The sequence below is a fragment of the Anser anser genome (genome assembly GCF_964211835.1).
Source record: "Anser anser genome assembly, chromosome: 4".
Lineage (NCBI taxonomy): Eukaryota > Metazoa > Chordata > Aves > Anseriformes > Anatidae > Anser > Anser anser.
The window spans coordinates 26238477-26252649 of record NC_139724.1 but is presented as its reverse complement, the minus strand read 5'-3'; the positions used below and the strand labels follow the sequence as shown (position 1 = coordinate 26252649).

At 35.6% G+C, this 14173-nt stretch overlaps 1 protein-coding gene across 1 annotated transcript in view; it reads left to right on the top strand.

Moving 5' to 3' along the window:
* The first annotated feature begins 3417 nt into the window (after positions 1 to 3417).
* Positions 3418 to 14173, top strand: part of GALNTL6 (polypeptide N-acetylgalactosaminyltransferase like 6) — a 517959-nt gene continuing 507203 nt past the window's right edge. The window contains exons 1-5 of the mRNA XM_083835053.1: positions 3418 to 4440; positions 4800 to 4907; positions 6022 to 6133; positions 9991 to 10067; positions 14057 to 14151. The gene's annotated coding sequence lies outside the window, so the exon portion shown is untranslated. The remainder of the gene's footprint in view (positions 4441 to 4799; positions 4908 to 6021; positions 6134 to 9990; positions 10068 to 14056; positions 14152 to 14173) is intronic.

Here is a 14173-nt window from a genome sequence, read left to right as displayed (position 1 = left end):
TTTATTTCTTATATCTTAGTGAGATTGGTTAGGAAAAAAAGAAAAATAAGGAAATATACTGGCACTTCGTAATACCTATTTGTAAATAATATCCTCAAAATTTTTTTTTTTCCTGTCCTGTTTCCATATCAGCATATGCCCTAGGGGAATGTTACAAAAAATGTAAATCTGTTATTACTATTTTTTCATTTCCATGATATGCAAAAAAAAAAAAAAATCAATATTCCAACACTGTAGTGTTTTGATCCTCCAGACTTTATTGCACATGAAGAGTGCATATTGCAACCACAGGTATTTGCTACTATCCTGGCCTTCCTATGATTATTGATGAAAATAAAGGTAGTACCCTGTCTCAAATCTGCAGAAGTTGATATATTCTGCAATAATGATTTTCTAAACATCAGGTTATAGAATTTGCTTTTTAAACCTGTTTAGCAATGTGCCATCAATAGTTGTGTTTTATAAGTGAATTCATTTGCTGTTTTCTCAACTAACATTGTCACTTTTACAGATTTTTCACACAAAGTTTGTAAGCAAATATTTATGCAGACAGTAATTCAGTTTTCTGTGTACTTCATGAAGGTCACATTTTCAAGGAGAGTCTAGGCAATTCAGGGATAAAATTCCTACACACATAAGAGCACAGGCTATCTTTATGACATTGTTTTGACAGAAGCAGAAATCAAGTATATTGGATGGAAGGGAAATTGTTGGGCTAAAGAGAAAATACTTTATTTGTTGCCTTTGTGTGAAGGAAAGAGGAAAAGCAGTAAGCAGGCACAGTTTTCCAGGGGTATTAAAAATAGTCAAGTGTTAGAACTGTGTAAGCAAATGTCTACTGCAAGATGGGAATTGGAGGCATATGGCAAAGCTGTTGAATATCTTATTGCAGGAGTTGTAAACTGATTTCAATCTAGGTCAGTCACTCAGAAATCCCTCTTTAGAAATACTGTACATATGGGCCAAATGTAACGTTTTATTTTTGTTTGTTTTTAAATTAAATGGAAGAATTGTCTTGTATTTTTAAAGTACCTTTAAGAGGCAGAAAACATAAATGAAGTGTTTTATATCAGGCTAAATAAATGAAAGTAAAACAATGTTGTTTTCCAACTTCTTTTTTATGCTACAGCTTTGAAGTGCAGCTAACTGTACGTTACACTGTTATAAATATGCTTCAACTGAAGAGGTGTTCAATTGGCTGTTATCACTTTAAATTAATCAATGCGTACCTCACAGTCAGCTGAAGCTCATTTTCATGACTGTGAAGTGCCATCTTCATCTTCCTCTAGCACAACATATATACATGCTTTCCTCTGCAATATCTTTATAATAGCTCTGAAGTGATCTCCAGGGAGCATACTTGTCATGAGATAATTACTGTCCTGTACTATATGAAACTCTTGGCTGCTCTTCATGCTTCAGGATATCCCCGGAGAATAATCACTGTACCACAATGTCTTTTCTATTGTGATTTAATATCTCCTTGCAGTGATTGACAAATCAGTCAAGATAAAGTAATTTTATCTTGTATCAATAGTTTCCCAGCACAATTTAAAGTGAAAAGAGATTGGGTAATGCTGCTCAGAAGAGTACAATCACCTTTCTTTCTGACATTAGACTTCAGCTACCTACATTTAAAATGCTATGATACGTGACACCTGGTAAGCTCTTTCTTCTCAACCTCTTTCTATAATCAAACCTAGGATTTCACTGAATGTTCCCCACCTGAAAATACACAAAGCATAGCTGCTGTTACAGTCTTTAGATCTTAATATACAGAGATGGCATTTAAATGCACAGCTGGAGAAGGAGCTGGCACTTGGGCAGTTCACAGTATAGGTCCCGTTGGGGTTAGGTTGCAGCTGCCAGGTCAGGTTGGCTTGTGCAAAGCTGATCCAGATCCCCAAATACAGGAGCAAGTAAACCAGGAGGACCTGTGCAGGCTGACTTCATTGACCCGTGAAGGGAGTGGGTAATGTTGAGGAGAGTCATGTGGTTATGTCTTTCCTGGGAGAAATGTGCTGGTTCTCCTGGGCTCTCCAAGCAGTGGGATTTGCATCATGGTCAGACAAAAATTTGGGTATACATCTTCTGCGGCTAAAGCTGTTGGCTGATACTGACCACATGCCTCCCTCGCTGAGCTTCAGGGCTGCACAGTGCAGCTTTTCACCTTGCTCCCCTCCCAGCCTCTGTGGCACTTAGTTGCTGGAGCAGCCCCTTCCTTTGTGGGTACACAGCCCACATCACTTGGTAAGATACTCTGACCTACGGCAGGAAGAAGACCTGGTCATGGTGTTTTGAAAGGAAAAGGGGTCAGAAGCAGATCCAAATGTATTTTTTAATTGTCATATGAGGGATGACTGCTTCTTAAAGACAGGAGTTTGTGAATGCTTTTGTGATTGCACCTGCTTTTGAAATACACGCACCTGCTTTCACAAAAGGAAAATATTTTTTTTTTTTTTTTAGTGCCTAGGTAAAGCAGCAAGGAAGCATATGGAAGAAGGCTGGCAACCATTTAAATAATTGTATGATTTATTATGAGAGGAAAAGTAAAGTTTTATGTGAGAATTTCTGATCGTCTTTCTCCAACTAAAAGACAGAAAAGAGACAATATAGCGATGATTCGTGATGCAGTTTATGATTTGCCCTTAAGATATTTATGAAACTATTATCTTTATTTCCCCTTTTTCTTCTCATATAATTTGATTTGTGGGAAAATTAATAAAAGAAATTACATACACAAAAGCTTAGCCCATAACTGCTGCATACTCAAATTGATAAATGTGAACCATACTCAGTGTGATATTTAACAGAAATGAAAATATGATGGTACTAAAGTTATATCTTTTTTTTCTCTTCATTGCCTCTGCTATTAAATGAAAGGAAATCTGAATATTATGCATCTTGACAATGGACTCTTAAATAGTGAAACAGCATTTAGCATTATTAAAATGTGAGTTATTCTTGCAATTGCAATTTTTTTCAACATTAAAACAGTGATTGATGTACATAACTTTCAGCTGATAAGTCACAGAAAATACAGTAACAGTAAATTTCTTAAAGCAATTAAGTTGTCTTTTGTTAACATTGAAATTACAGCCGAAGAATATTTATTAGGTTAACGCATGTATTTGTTGCATATATAATTGAGATTAAGGTAGAAACTAATCTAAACTGAATCAAAATGTTTTTTTTTTACAGATAATATGCTCCTAATAATATGTCTGTTTTCTTGGACAGACAACAACAAGCTGTGTTGCCTTGATGCAGAAGTGGAAACAAACAGCCAGAAAATTCAGCACAGAAATGAAGCTTTAAAAACAGAGAAAAGTCTGTCCAGTGCTTCTTTCTTTTATGCTGTGGTGTTGTGGTTGCTGTTTTCCGTGAAGAAAATGTGAATAAGAACTTTTTCCTAGTTTACACTATGTTGATCTTTGTATGTTGTAAGATCATGAAGAAAGGTCTAAGATGCTATGGTGACTCTGGCTTTAAGAGCCTGAGAAATCACTAAAAACACTTTTTGATTTGAATGAAACAAACCCTTCCTTAATCTTTAGCTAGAAGTATAGTGTTTTTTTGTTCCATTAATAGGATATATATTACCAAATATTGCCGTACTATCCATGGTCCACAGATCTGTGTGGACCAAGTCATAAAGTGTTTTAAACAAAGCAATAGAGCCTGTGCATAAAAACAGAAATGTGGTTGTCATCAGGTGCTTACAATACATATAAAATGATCTCTTTAGAATAAAATTTACCCATCTGCAGAAGAATGGGATGACTGCAGCCCATAATATAAGCATATTTCCCAAAACATGTAAGAGGTGTTATTTTCATCCAGCATTGTTGTCAGCACCAGAGTAATAGAATAATTTTTATTTTTGGTTTATGTCCAGAAGCCACATGCAGAAACATTAATTTACATCCATCAAGTATTTTTCTCACTGTCAGCATTACGTCTGAAAAACACTACAGTGAAAGTAGAAGAAAAAGAAGTCAGTCAACCATTTTTCATTATGTCCTTGCTATGAGTGAAGCTGTGTGTGCTGCAGAACATTATGCACTGCTGTCACTGCAAATTCTTCCAGGCTCCCATCTGACCCAGAGGCTGCAGCCCTGGACTAAAGCTCACAGACCTTCAGAGAGCACAGAGACTGCCCAACAGCGTCTCATACACTAGTTCCTAAGAGGACTGTAATGACACTTTTTCTACCCTTGACTCTTCTACGCTTGGAGGAGTTCAGAGCAGAGGAAGAGTGGATGAAAATGAGGGCAGATACTCCCTTTTCCAGATATGTTTTGTTTTGTTTTTAATCAAGTCACATAGAAGACAGGCAATGGGGAGAAATAAGAAAGAAAGGCTTGTTGCTTGTAGAGACCACAAAAATCTAAAGAAAAGCCTGGAAGAACAATTTGCATAAAACAAAGACAAGTACAGGTAGGTTTGTGCAGGTGAAACAGTGCTATGGTGACATGCAGTAGCTCAGATAAAAGTGACTTCCCAGATCACTTTAAAAGACAGACTTGCAGACTTCCCATTGTGGTCAAGAAAACATTTGCCGTACTTTGATAGTGAATATTCTATAGCTGGTACATTTTAAAGAAAAAAAAATTAAGAAAAGATTTTATTCTTAATTATTTTTGCTACCATTTTTTGTTTGTGATCATTAACACAGATTATTATGTGTGAAGACTGAATACTCACTATGTTGGACAAAATATATAATGAGCATCTCTTAGAAATTTGCATTATCTAAGAATGTCAGTATTACTGTTATAATCAATATCTCTTTATAGGTTATAAAATAGAGGCCTCTTGTACTTTTGGGACATCAGACTTCTTGGATTCCTATTATTAGAAGCTCAGTGAAGCATCAAATTCCAAAATATTTCTCTAACACAAAGGTAAATGTTGCTGGTTTAGGAATAAATCTTGGAGGGAAAATTTCATGTGTGAAAGCAGTAAAAGCATATTTTCTTCTAATCCCTGTAGTTGTTTGAAGCTATTCAGATGTTATGTGATGGTTTGTAAACTTTTCTAAGTTTTCTTAGAAAATTTTCTAAAGAGTTTCTAAGCAAATAACAAGTCTGTTGTGTGGATATGCATGAATGTTTGTTCTAGATAAATAGCGTCACTGAAGACCTGCCAAGTGGATTTCTGGATCTCCAAATAGTAGCATTTCACCCATGCACGCCTTAAGTAGTGTTTCACCCATTCACTGACTTTTGGCATGAAGACAAACAGAATTGAAGGGAAGGAAAGGCTGTGCTTTTCTGGGGCTTATGGACTCTGTGATTTATTCCAAAAAGCTCCACAAGAATTTCCCTGGATAAAGTCAGACCAACAGGAGTTTTGCCATTGTTCAATGGGATCAAAGCTTCTCACCAAACCACTGCTTGTAATTCAATTACATGGTGTCAACAGCAGAAAAACAAAACAAAACACAAAAAAAACATCATTTTCTTTCACATATGACTTGCTGAATCTTTGCTTTTCTGTAAAATAATTGAAATATGCACACTTGAGCACCCAGCTGTTAGTTTTGCCAAGCCTCCAGTATCACAGGTTATAGCATCCCAGGGTTACAAATTAACACCATCATACTGGGAAAGTGTTTTCTTTTTTTTTTTTTTTTTTTTTTTTTTTTTTTATTCCAAGTTTTGTGTTTGTTCTCTTGTGGATGGCAGGACTGACCTTCAACCAAATATGTAAGAAACTGTACAGAGCCTGATGTGCAGCACGCTGCATGACTCAATGGGAAGGAAGCATACCTCTATAGGAGGTCATCAAGAACCAAAGATAAAGCAGCGCTCTGAAAGGAACAACAGCAGGACATTGCTCAAAATATTATCAAAGAAAGAAAACTGTTTTCTTAAAGGGCAGCACTCTCCTTTGCAGACATAGTATATTTGCATTGCAACACTTTTAGAATGTGTGTGGTTTACAATTGGATGTCATGGCACACGGATAAAATGCCATGCACAAGAAGAGTTCTTATAATCTATTGTATGTTTTTAGGACCTGCCTGAATACCTGCCTGCCACAATGAAGAATCCAAGCAGTTTAAAGAGTAAAAGTTCTCCAGCATCCTCATGTAAATAAAAGTATCCCTTCAAAGAGATAGACACAGGTAAGTATGAGAAGTATTTGTTGCAACTTGGACTACAGATGTTGTATAGAATGTGGTAACAGCACATTACAGAAAATACTTATTTTCAGCCTCTTTTTCTTGAGAATGTATACCTGAAGGGAGTATTTAGGCTCTTGTGTGCAAAGGTCAGCAGCAATATTTCAGAAGAAAGATACAAGACCAATATTTTTCTGTACAACTTTGTGATTTATGGTAGAATAGCAATGCTTTTGCTAAGTTCCATCCAATCTCCCTGAATTCCTCAAGTCCTACTTGTGCAAGTGTATAATAAGTTAAATAATGTATCTCATAACAAACATCTAGTATGTGTTTGTCTTCCTTTCAAATAATTGCTTCTCATGCAATTATACACAACTTGAGATACCTGTAGTCTCCCTGTGCTACATCAAAGTCTTCTGCTTTAATATTGCAGCAGTTACTTCAGATAAATACTGATATTTTTGAACAAAGACATGAGTGACAAAGAAGAGGCCAGTGGAATTGACAGGAGCAGCACAACCTTCCCCGTGGTCGGTGACCGGGCACACTCCCTCTGGCTCTGCATTAGCGCAAGTCCATGTGCCTAGGAAAGTAGCTGCTGGGCAGGATAATTGCACCTGTTTAATTAGATCTTTAGGCAACTGTCAATTCCAGGAGTCAGTTCACTTGAATATAAGGGAATATGTTTCTTTTCCCTATTGTTATTGACCCTATATAGTTCTATATTTGTTTCTATATTGTTCTATATTTGTTATAGTTATGTATCTGTTAAATATTCTAAGGACTTTAGAGGTAGCAATGTTATGTTGTGTATTACTTATTTTTTGGTAAAGCTACACAGATCTCTCATATATGCTTATATACACATAAATATTTATACACATATGCACATACTCATACATAAGTGAAACCAAATTTATAATATATTTTAAGTGTAGGTAATGCTATTAATATTAAAGAATTCATAAAACTTCAAAATAGTACATTTTGATACTCACACACTGTACATTACACTGTACATACACATTTTGATACACAACAACATTGCAGTGCTTTTAAATAAGAGTTGCATGCATTATGATTATAGTACTCAAATATATAACATTAAGACTATTTGAAAGCAAAGGAATGTCAGAAGATATACGTGATGAGAATAAAGATTACATAAAACTAGCCTTCTAAGTAAGTAACAGACGTGGCACTGGCAAATGTCAAAACAAATAATGATTATCATGTGTAAATTCATATCTAAATGATATTGTAGAGTAACTATGCCATGAACCCTGTACTTTGGCTGAATATTATGTAACCTCTCCTGCAAGCTTTGCCCAATTTGTTTGCACTACTCTAGGTTTTAATGTTTAATATGAGTAAACCAAGTTTAAATGATGCGATGTGCATAGTTGCAGCCATAATAGCTGTCTAGTTCAAAGAAGAAGAAAAAAAAAAAATGTCCTGTCTCTTGAAGACAAACACTTTTCAACTTCAAAATTTAGCTAAAAATACATGAGATGAACATTTAATCTTCTGTTAAAGTGCTATAACATTACAAATGTAGACATACTAGTTGTATTGGAATGAACCTACTGACTGAAGCAACAATCCGTCACTTCTGTATCTCATCTCTGATAGTGGCCAGTCATAGGCAAATTATGTAGAAATTAAAACTAGAGTAGAGGCATGATCCTTTAATACTTCAAGTTTTTTAACAATCAATAATTTATGTTTTATTACATTATTTTCTCCCCATCATATACACTAGCCTTTGATGGTTTTTCTTTCATCACTTGTTTACTTATTTCTTAACCCATTTTGACTGCTGCAAAATATCAGAGCAAAGTTATATGACTTTATTATCGCTTTTTTTTTTTTTAATTCTGTGGCTGTCTAAGAGTGTGCCATCTAGTTCAGGCATTTTGATTGGAAAAAGTGAATAGAATTTTCACTTCATTTGGAGCCTTCATATACCTGTAGCTCTCTAGTGTATTCTCTCTGAGCCTTCCCTGTTTCAAGCTGAATAATATATAACTACCTACAGTTTCTTATATAGAAACCACTCTTTGGTAAACCTCATCACCCTTTTATCTATCTTCTCTAGTTTTTTCTTTTTTTTTGGAAGTGGGATTTCAAGTCTGTATTACAGAATTTATCAATTTTCTCTGCATGGTGTTGCAGAACAACGAAGATATCTCTAGGAAGATGAAATTCCAACAATGATCTTCATTTCTTCCAGTAGTTAAGCTGAATTAAAGGATAACTACATACTTAAAGTGTTGGCAATTTCACATTGAAATATTGATCAAATATCACCTGATCTGTGTGATTTATTAGTATTCATCTGTTTTTGAAAATGATCTACTAGTGTCTCTAAATGAAATGATTCCTTGGACTTCTCTCCTATAAAAACAGGCTAAGCTTTCCTTACACTTCTCTGCTATGAACATTCAAGATGTTTAAATTTGCTGTGATGGTTTTCTCTTCCTGCAGCATCCCTTTTTATATCTACAGTATCTGTGGATATTTTTATACCTACAGGATTGCAAGGCCATACAGCCCTTTGGTAGATGCCATGCTTACAATAAGTCTGTAAAATTAGTGACAGCTTTGGGGTCTTTACTACTAAAGTCCTCATATCTTGCTTTGTTAATGTTTTTCTTAACATATGCTTTGTTAACATATTTATGTTATGAAAGGTAATACATTTCATGGTCATGATATAATACTGACTTCCATGTCTTCCATATGACTTCCATGTATTTTTGCTGTGAGAGCCTCCTGTTTCATTTAATTGTGATACATCCTATGAATAAGATGGCCCTTTTTTTCAGAGGGGGACTTCTAGATGTACTTTTGCTGTGATGTTATTTTTATTCTGATTGGCTAGTGTGGTGTCTTTAGATTATCTGTGTGCTCTGTTTTAACCTTTCTGCTGCTCTTTATACACTCCCCCCCACCCCCCCCTTGGTTTTTGTGTTTGTATATCCCACTTTGGGATATAAAAATTTTGTCTTTGTGTTTTTATATCCCATAGCTAATTGAAGGTAAGCAATAGTATTATGAATAATTAATGTTGAACGTCTTTTCTTCTCTAAGGATATAGGTCAATGTTACAAAGCCACTATTCGATTGTGGTGTCCTGAACCAAATCCTGTCCTTGTTCAGAACTAAATTAGTTTTATGTGTTTGTTTATTTTTTCTGTTGTTGTGAGTTCTGCAATGAGTTGCTTCAAAAAGCAGTCATATATGGTATCAAAAATCTATACTTTACATTATACATCATATGACATTTACCCACGGTGGACTACCTTCTCATTTATGGCTTAATGGACCACTCTTGGAACAAGATATCCATGAATCAGTTTAATTGAACCTTTCTTCTGACCTGAAAATAGATCAAACAAATTCTGATCTTATTTACTCATATACAGTGAGTTGTATTTACCATTAAAATGGATCCCAGAGTTACTTTGGGAAACTTAATTTCAAAAGGGCCATGGAAAATTTAGTCCACAGATAAGGAATGGAAAGAAAGCAATATTTAATCTGGGAAGGAAGCAAGGTCTTCCATAAATCGCAGAAGCTGATATCAAGAGATGTTTAAAGATCAAAGCTGTTTCTCCAGAGAGTGAATACAGCCCATAGAGAAACTGTGGAGTCCCAGAAGAGAAGAAATAAAATTGCCAACAGAAGAGAAGAAAATATTGGTAAACTTAGTGATTACCGAGTTACACAGGACTCAATAACTCAAAAGGCTCCCCACTCTGATCCCCCAAACTGCATGAGAAAAAGTTGTTTTTACATGGAGAAAGGAGAGCTGGATGTTGTGCTTTAATTTAGACTTTCATCTTTTGGTTCAGGTGGATTTTGTAATCTTACGTGACAACTAAATCAAGGTTTCAAGAGAAATGGAAGAACTATTTCCCAAGTTAATAAGGTATGTCTCCATTTTGCTGAGTCTGTACACTTGCTACATACTAGATTTGTACGTACCACTTTGAAATGTTTTCCCTCTTTGAAATGGCAAACATACCCATGGCACTTCATATGAATGTCTTTGTAAAGTAAATGCTAAACTGAAGTACTAGCTATGAATTGCCTATCTGTGTAATCTGTAAATTACTTCTAATAATCCATACAAGGAAACAGACTGTGTTACGTTGAAGGTCTTTGCTCTCTCTCTCAGCAACTTCAGCTCTGCAGAAATTAGTTGAGTTCTCTAGTTGTATTCCTTCACTCAGAGCAAATCTCTTTATACCTACAGTGGAGAAAGGTCTTCAGCATCTAATTCTTGCACTCCAGATCTCCAAGACTCTGTAAGAATAATATGATCCTGTAGCAACTCAGACAGCGTAGCTTCCCTTTCTAGCCCACATTCCTAGAATGAGTAGTTGAAGTTTGGGAAATAGTGTGGCATAAATGAACAGGGAAGAGACGGAAATTGTATCATTCTGTTTTACATCGCAGCGTAAGTGCATGTTTGGTATGAAAAAATGATGGCATTTCTGTGAGAACTCCGCAGAGTTGAAGTGAATATTATTAGGGTTTTCTTTTGTGTTAACATACTTCTACCTCAGCAACCTCTTGATGCCCCACTGAAAGTAATGTTACTGCATAACATGTGCGTACCATAATACCCCCAAAGAATACAAGCAGGCTGGGTCCACCTAGTGAAGTTGTCTCTCTTAAAGCTGGTATCAGATCTTACAGTTCCTTTATGTACCCGTCAGCCTTAGTCGTTAATGACTACTCAAGTGTTTACAGTTAATTACAAAGAATTTACAGGATTATTGTGAGAGGAAAAAAGAAAGACAAAACCATACACACACATACAAAAACAGGTTCTGTCCTCAGAAATGCTGACAATCTCTTAATATAGAAAGACCAGTATCAGTGCTTTATGATGCGTATCAAAGAACGATTTTGATGTCGCTGATATTTTAGTACAGCTGCATAACAAGAAACAGTCAAAAGAATAAAACTGCACGGCTGAGATTCAAATATGCTCATAAAGCACAGTGTTTGGATGCTCGGTGAGCTTTGTAGCCCCAATAACTCTCACTTGTGTCACATCAGAAGCCTCAGGCACTCTTGTCCTAACATGGCATCTTGTTAGCAAGCAAAAGACTCCAGCAGCAACAAAAGCTTAGGGCATCTCTGCCTAACTGCCTGTGAACTCCATTTTCCCCAGAATTCTGCCTAACAGGAGACTTGGTTACTAATTTAATTTGTAGAAGAACAAAACTCTGGCAAATTAAAAGCAGCAAACACTCCCAAGTGATTTGATGCAAAGCAGAATAAATGAATAACTGCTTTAAATGAATCATATTCCATTAATTTCACATAACAGCAAAAGTTGGTTTTTTTTTCTAGTTTGAGTGAAGTTGTGTTTGAAAATATCCATTATTGGAGCCGTTGATAGCAAAGACATTTTATAGACAAGACTTGATTATGTCAATCCTTTTGATTCAAAAGTTGCCATTTAAACAGTGTTATAGATGTCAGGGGACAATCAAGTCATCATTGCCTTATTCAAAAATTGCTTCAGAATTCACAAGAGAAATGAATTTAGAAAACAGTAGTAAGATTTTCATGCTTAGCATTGTTGCCACACAATTATGAAGAATGAGAAACACTTCTCACAGGTATGCCTTATAATCTAGCGAAATAATTGCTCAAACACGTAGTTTCAAGATCACGTAAGATGGGCACACTCAAAGTATGTTTTGCCATTGTGTTACCATTGCCCATTTACAAGGTGTTGTAACAAGCCCTAACTTCAGTAGAAGAAATTAAACAGTTGAGTCTATTCTAAATTCTGACATACAGAAGGATTTGAAACTCCAAAATGTCTTGACCTATTTTGCAGGATCAGAGCTAAGGCAAAGTTTCTCAACAATTCTCAAAATAGCTACGTTCCCTACAGATATAAATATATATATATCTGATATAAAAATATAGAAGAAATTAGGACTCCCAACTATAATGCTAGATAGAATGAAACTTTTCTCTTAGCATTGGCATACTGTACTCTTACTCATTCTTCATACATTTATTCACCATCTTACAGTTTTTCTTTATGATCTCTGTCACCCTTCTATAAACTACATAAAACTGATGTGTTAGTTTTTCACATAGAAATCTCTACTTTTGGTGCTCAGCATCATTCATTAATTTTTATTTCCCCCCCCAAAAAAAACTTTCTTTATGTTAAAGCTGTGCTAAAACTTATTCCTCTCCTGACTTTGCACACAGTTTCTGTATTAATCTTTACTCACCTTAGCAGTGCCACTATAGTCTACTGCTTAATTTACATTAATAATCCCAATGACTTCATCTAGTTCCTTTTGTGGGACTGAATGCCAAATATGCGTCTTTAATCACAAGCCAGATGAGTCCATTTGGCATTCAGGGCTGCAAAAGGAACAGGATGAAGTCATTGGGATTATTAATGTAAGTTAAATATGTAAGTATTTTCTGGACCAGAAGTCAGTCATACTTGACTGTTCCTCATAGTCAGTGGAGATAACTAAAGTTAATTGTGATTGTTATATAATGTCTAACAGCCATGTAAGCAAAACACAAGTCTTCTCCTTGGAAGCTGTTTAAGGTGGTTTTGTTTGTTTGTTTGTTTTCCTAAAATACAAAAGCAACTACAGAGTTGCATGCTATGAATAGCACTTTAGAAATGTAACTTGCTGATACTTGCATGAAAAATATTGAGAAATATAGTGACATTTTCTTGTCATTGAGGATGTTTAACTGGTAGAAATGCTGATGTACTTTCCATGTACTTTAATTACGAAAATATGCACTTACTACCTAGAAATAAGTAGTGGGTTTTCTGCAGAAGGACATCAGCGCTGGGGTCTCACAGGACTCTGTATTAACACATGCTATTTAATTTGCCCTTAAATAACCTGGAAAGAGAGGTGAATAAGTAAGAGCAAAAGTGTTGCTGATAAACCAAAATTATGAGAGTACACTAAAGAAAAGGACCAACTGTGAGTAATTATAAAAGGACATAAAAACCCACACTGACTGCATGATAACATGGCTGATGAAATTAATGGTATGTAATGTAAAGTAATAGGAAGAAAATATTTGAACTTTATGTATGCAATGATGAGTTCTGAGCTGACTATTATTAGTCAGGAATGAGATTACAGGAATGCTGCAGATAAAGCTATCCACATTACAGTAATTGTGTTCTAAGAAAGCAGCATTTAAATTAAAAAGAGCAGAGAAACAAACATGAAAAGTCATTCTGATGCTCTCTGAAACTATGGGATCCCATTGTTTTGAAAAATTAAATGTCTCTCAAAAGAGAGACAATATCATGTCCAATCCACTTGCAGGTCTGTGGGGCACAGAATAGCCACAGAATGATCCTCTTGTGTCCGCAGTCCCTTGGTGTCAGACATCCAGCGTGAGTGTGAGTCCTACTGCTTGTGTATCATTTTCTGCCTCAGTTCTCCTCCAGCTCCTTAAAGGTCATTCAGTTTGTTGGTGAAGATTTTCTAAGGTCCCTACGATAGGCAATCACAATATGATAGAGAGTCCTTACGAATGATGTAGGTGTAACAGTGTTTAGTAAGTGATACATTGCAACCTCTCAGCCATCTTTTTCCGCTTTTATTTTCTGTGCTTTTATGTGCTACCCCAGATGACAGTGGAACTAGTCTGATACTTGCTCAGCAGCAGTTAACAACAGGCTTAAAAAAGCTTTTATAGCACTGTTTATATCTAGCTGCAGCAACATTCAGATTTTTCATGTAAATTGGAACTCTTCTTTTTTTTTTCTTCCCTTTATTCTGAAACTCATATTCAAATAGTTAAGCTGAATATTTTTTTTCATTCTTGATGTAGTAATATTTTTGAGGTCTGGAAAGGTCAAACAGCTCATAGTGTGTACTATTTTTACAGGTTAATTGGCACTAAAAGAAATGATCATCAAGCTTGGAATGTCATAACAGGGATGTCCTCAGACTGTGAAGAACCTGTCCAAGGGAAGGAGCTAGGTAAGTGACAAAGGAGAAATAC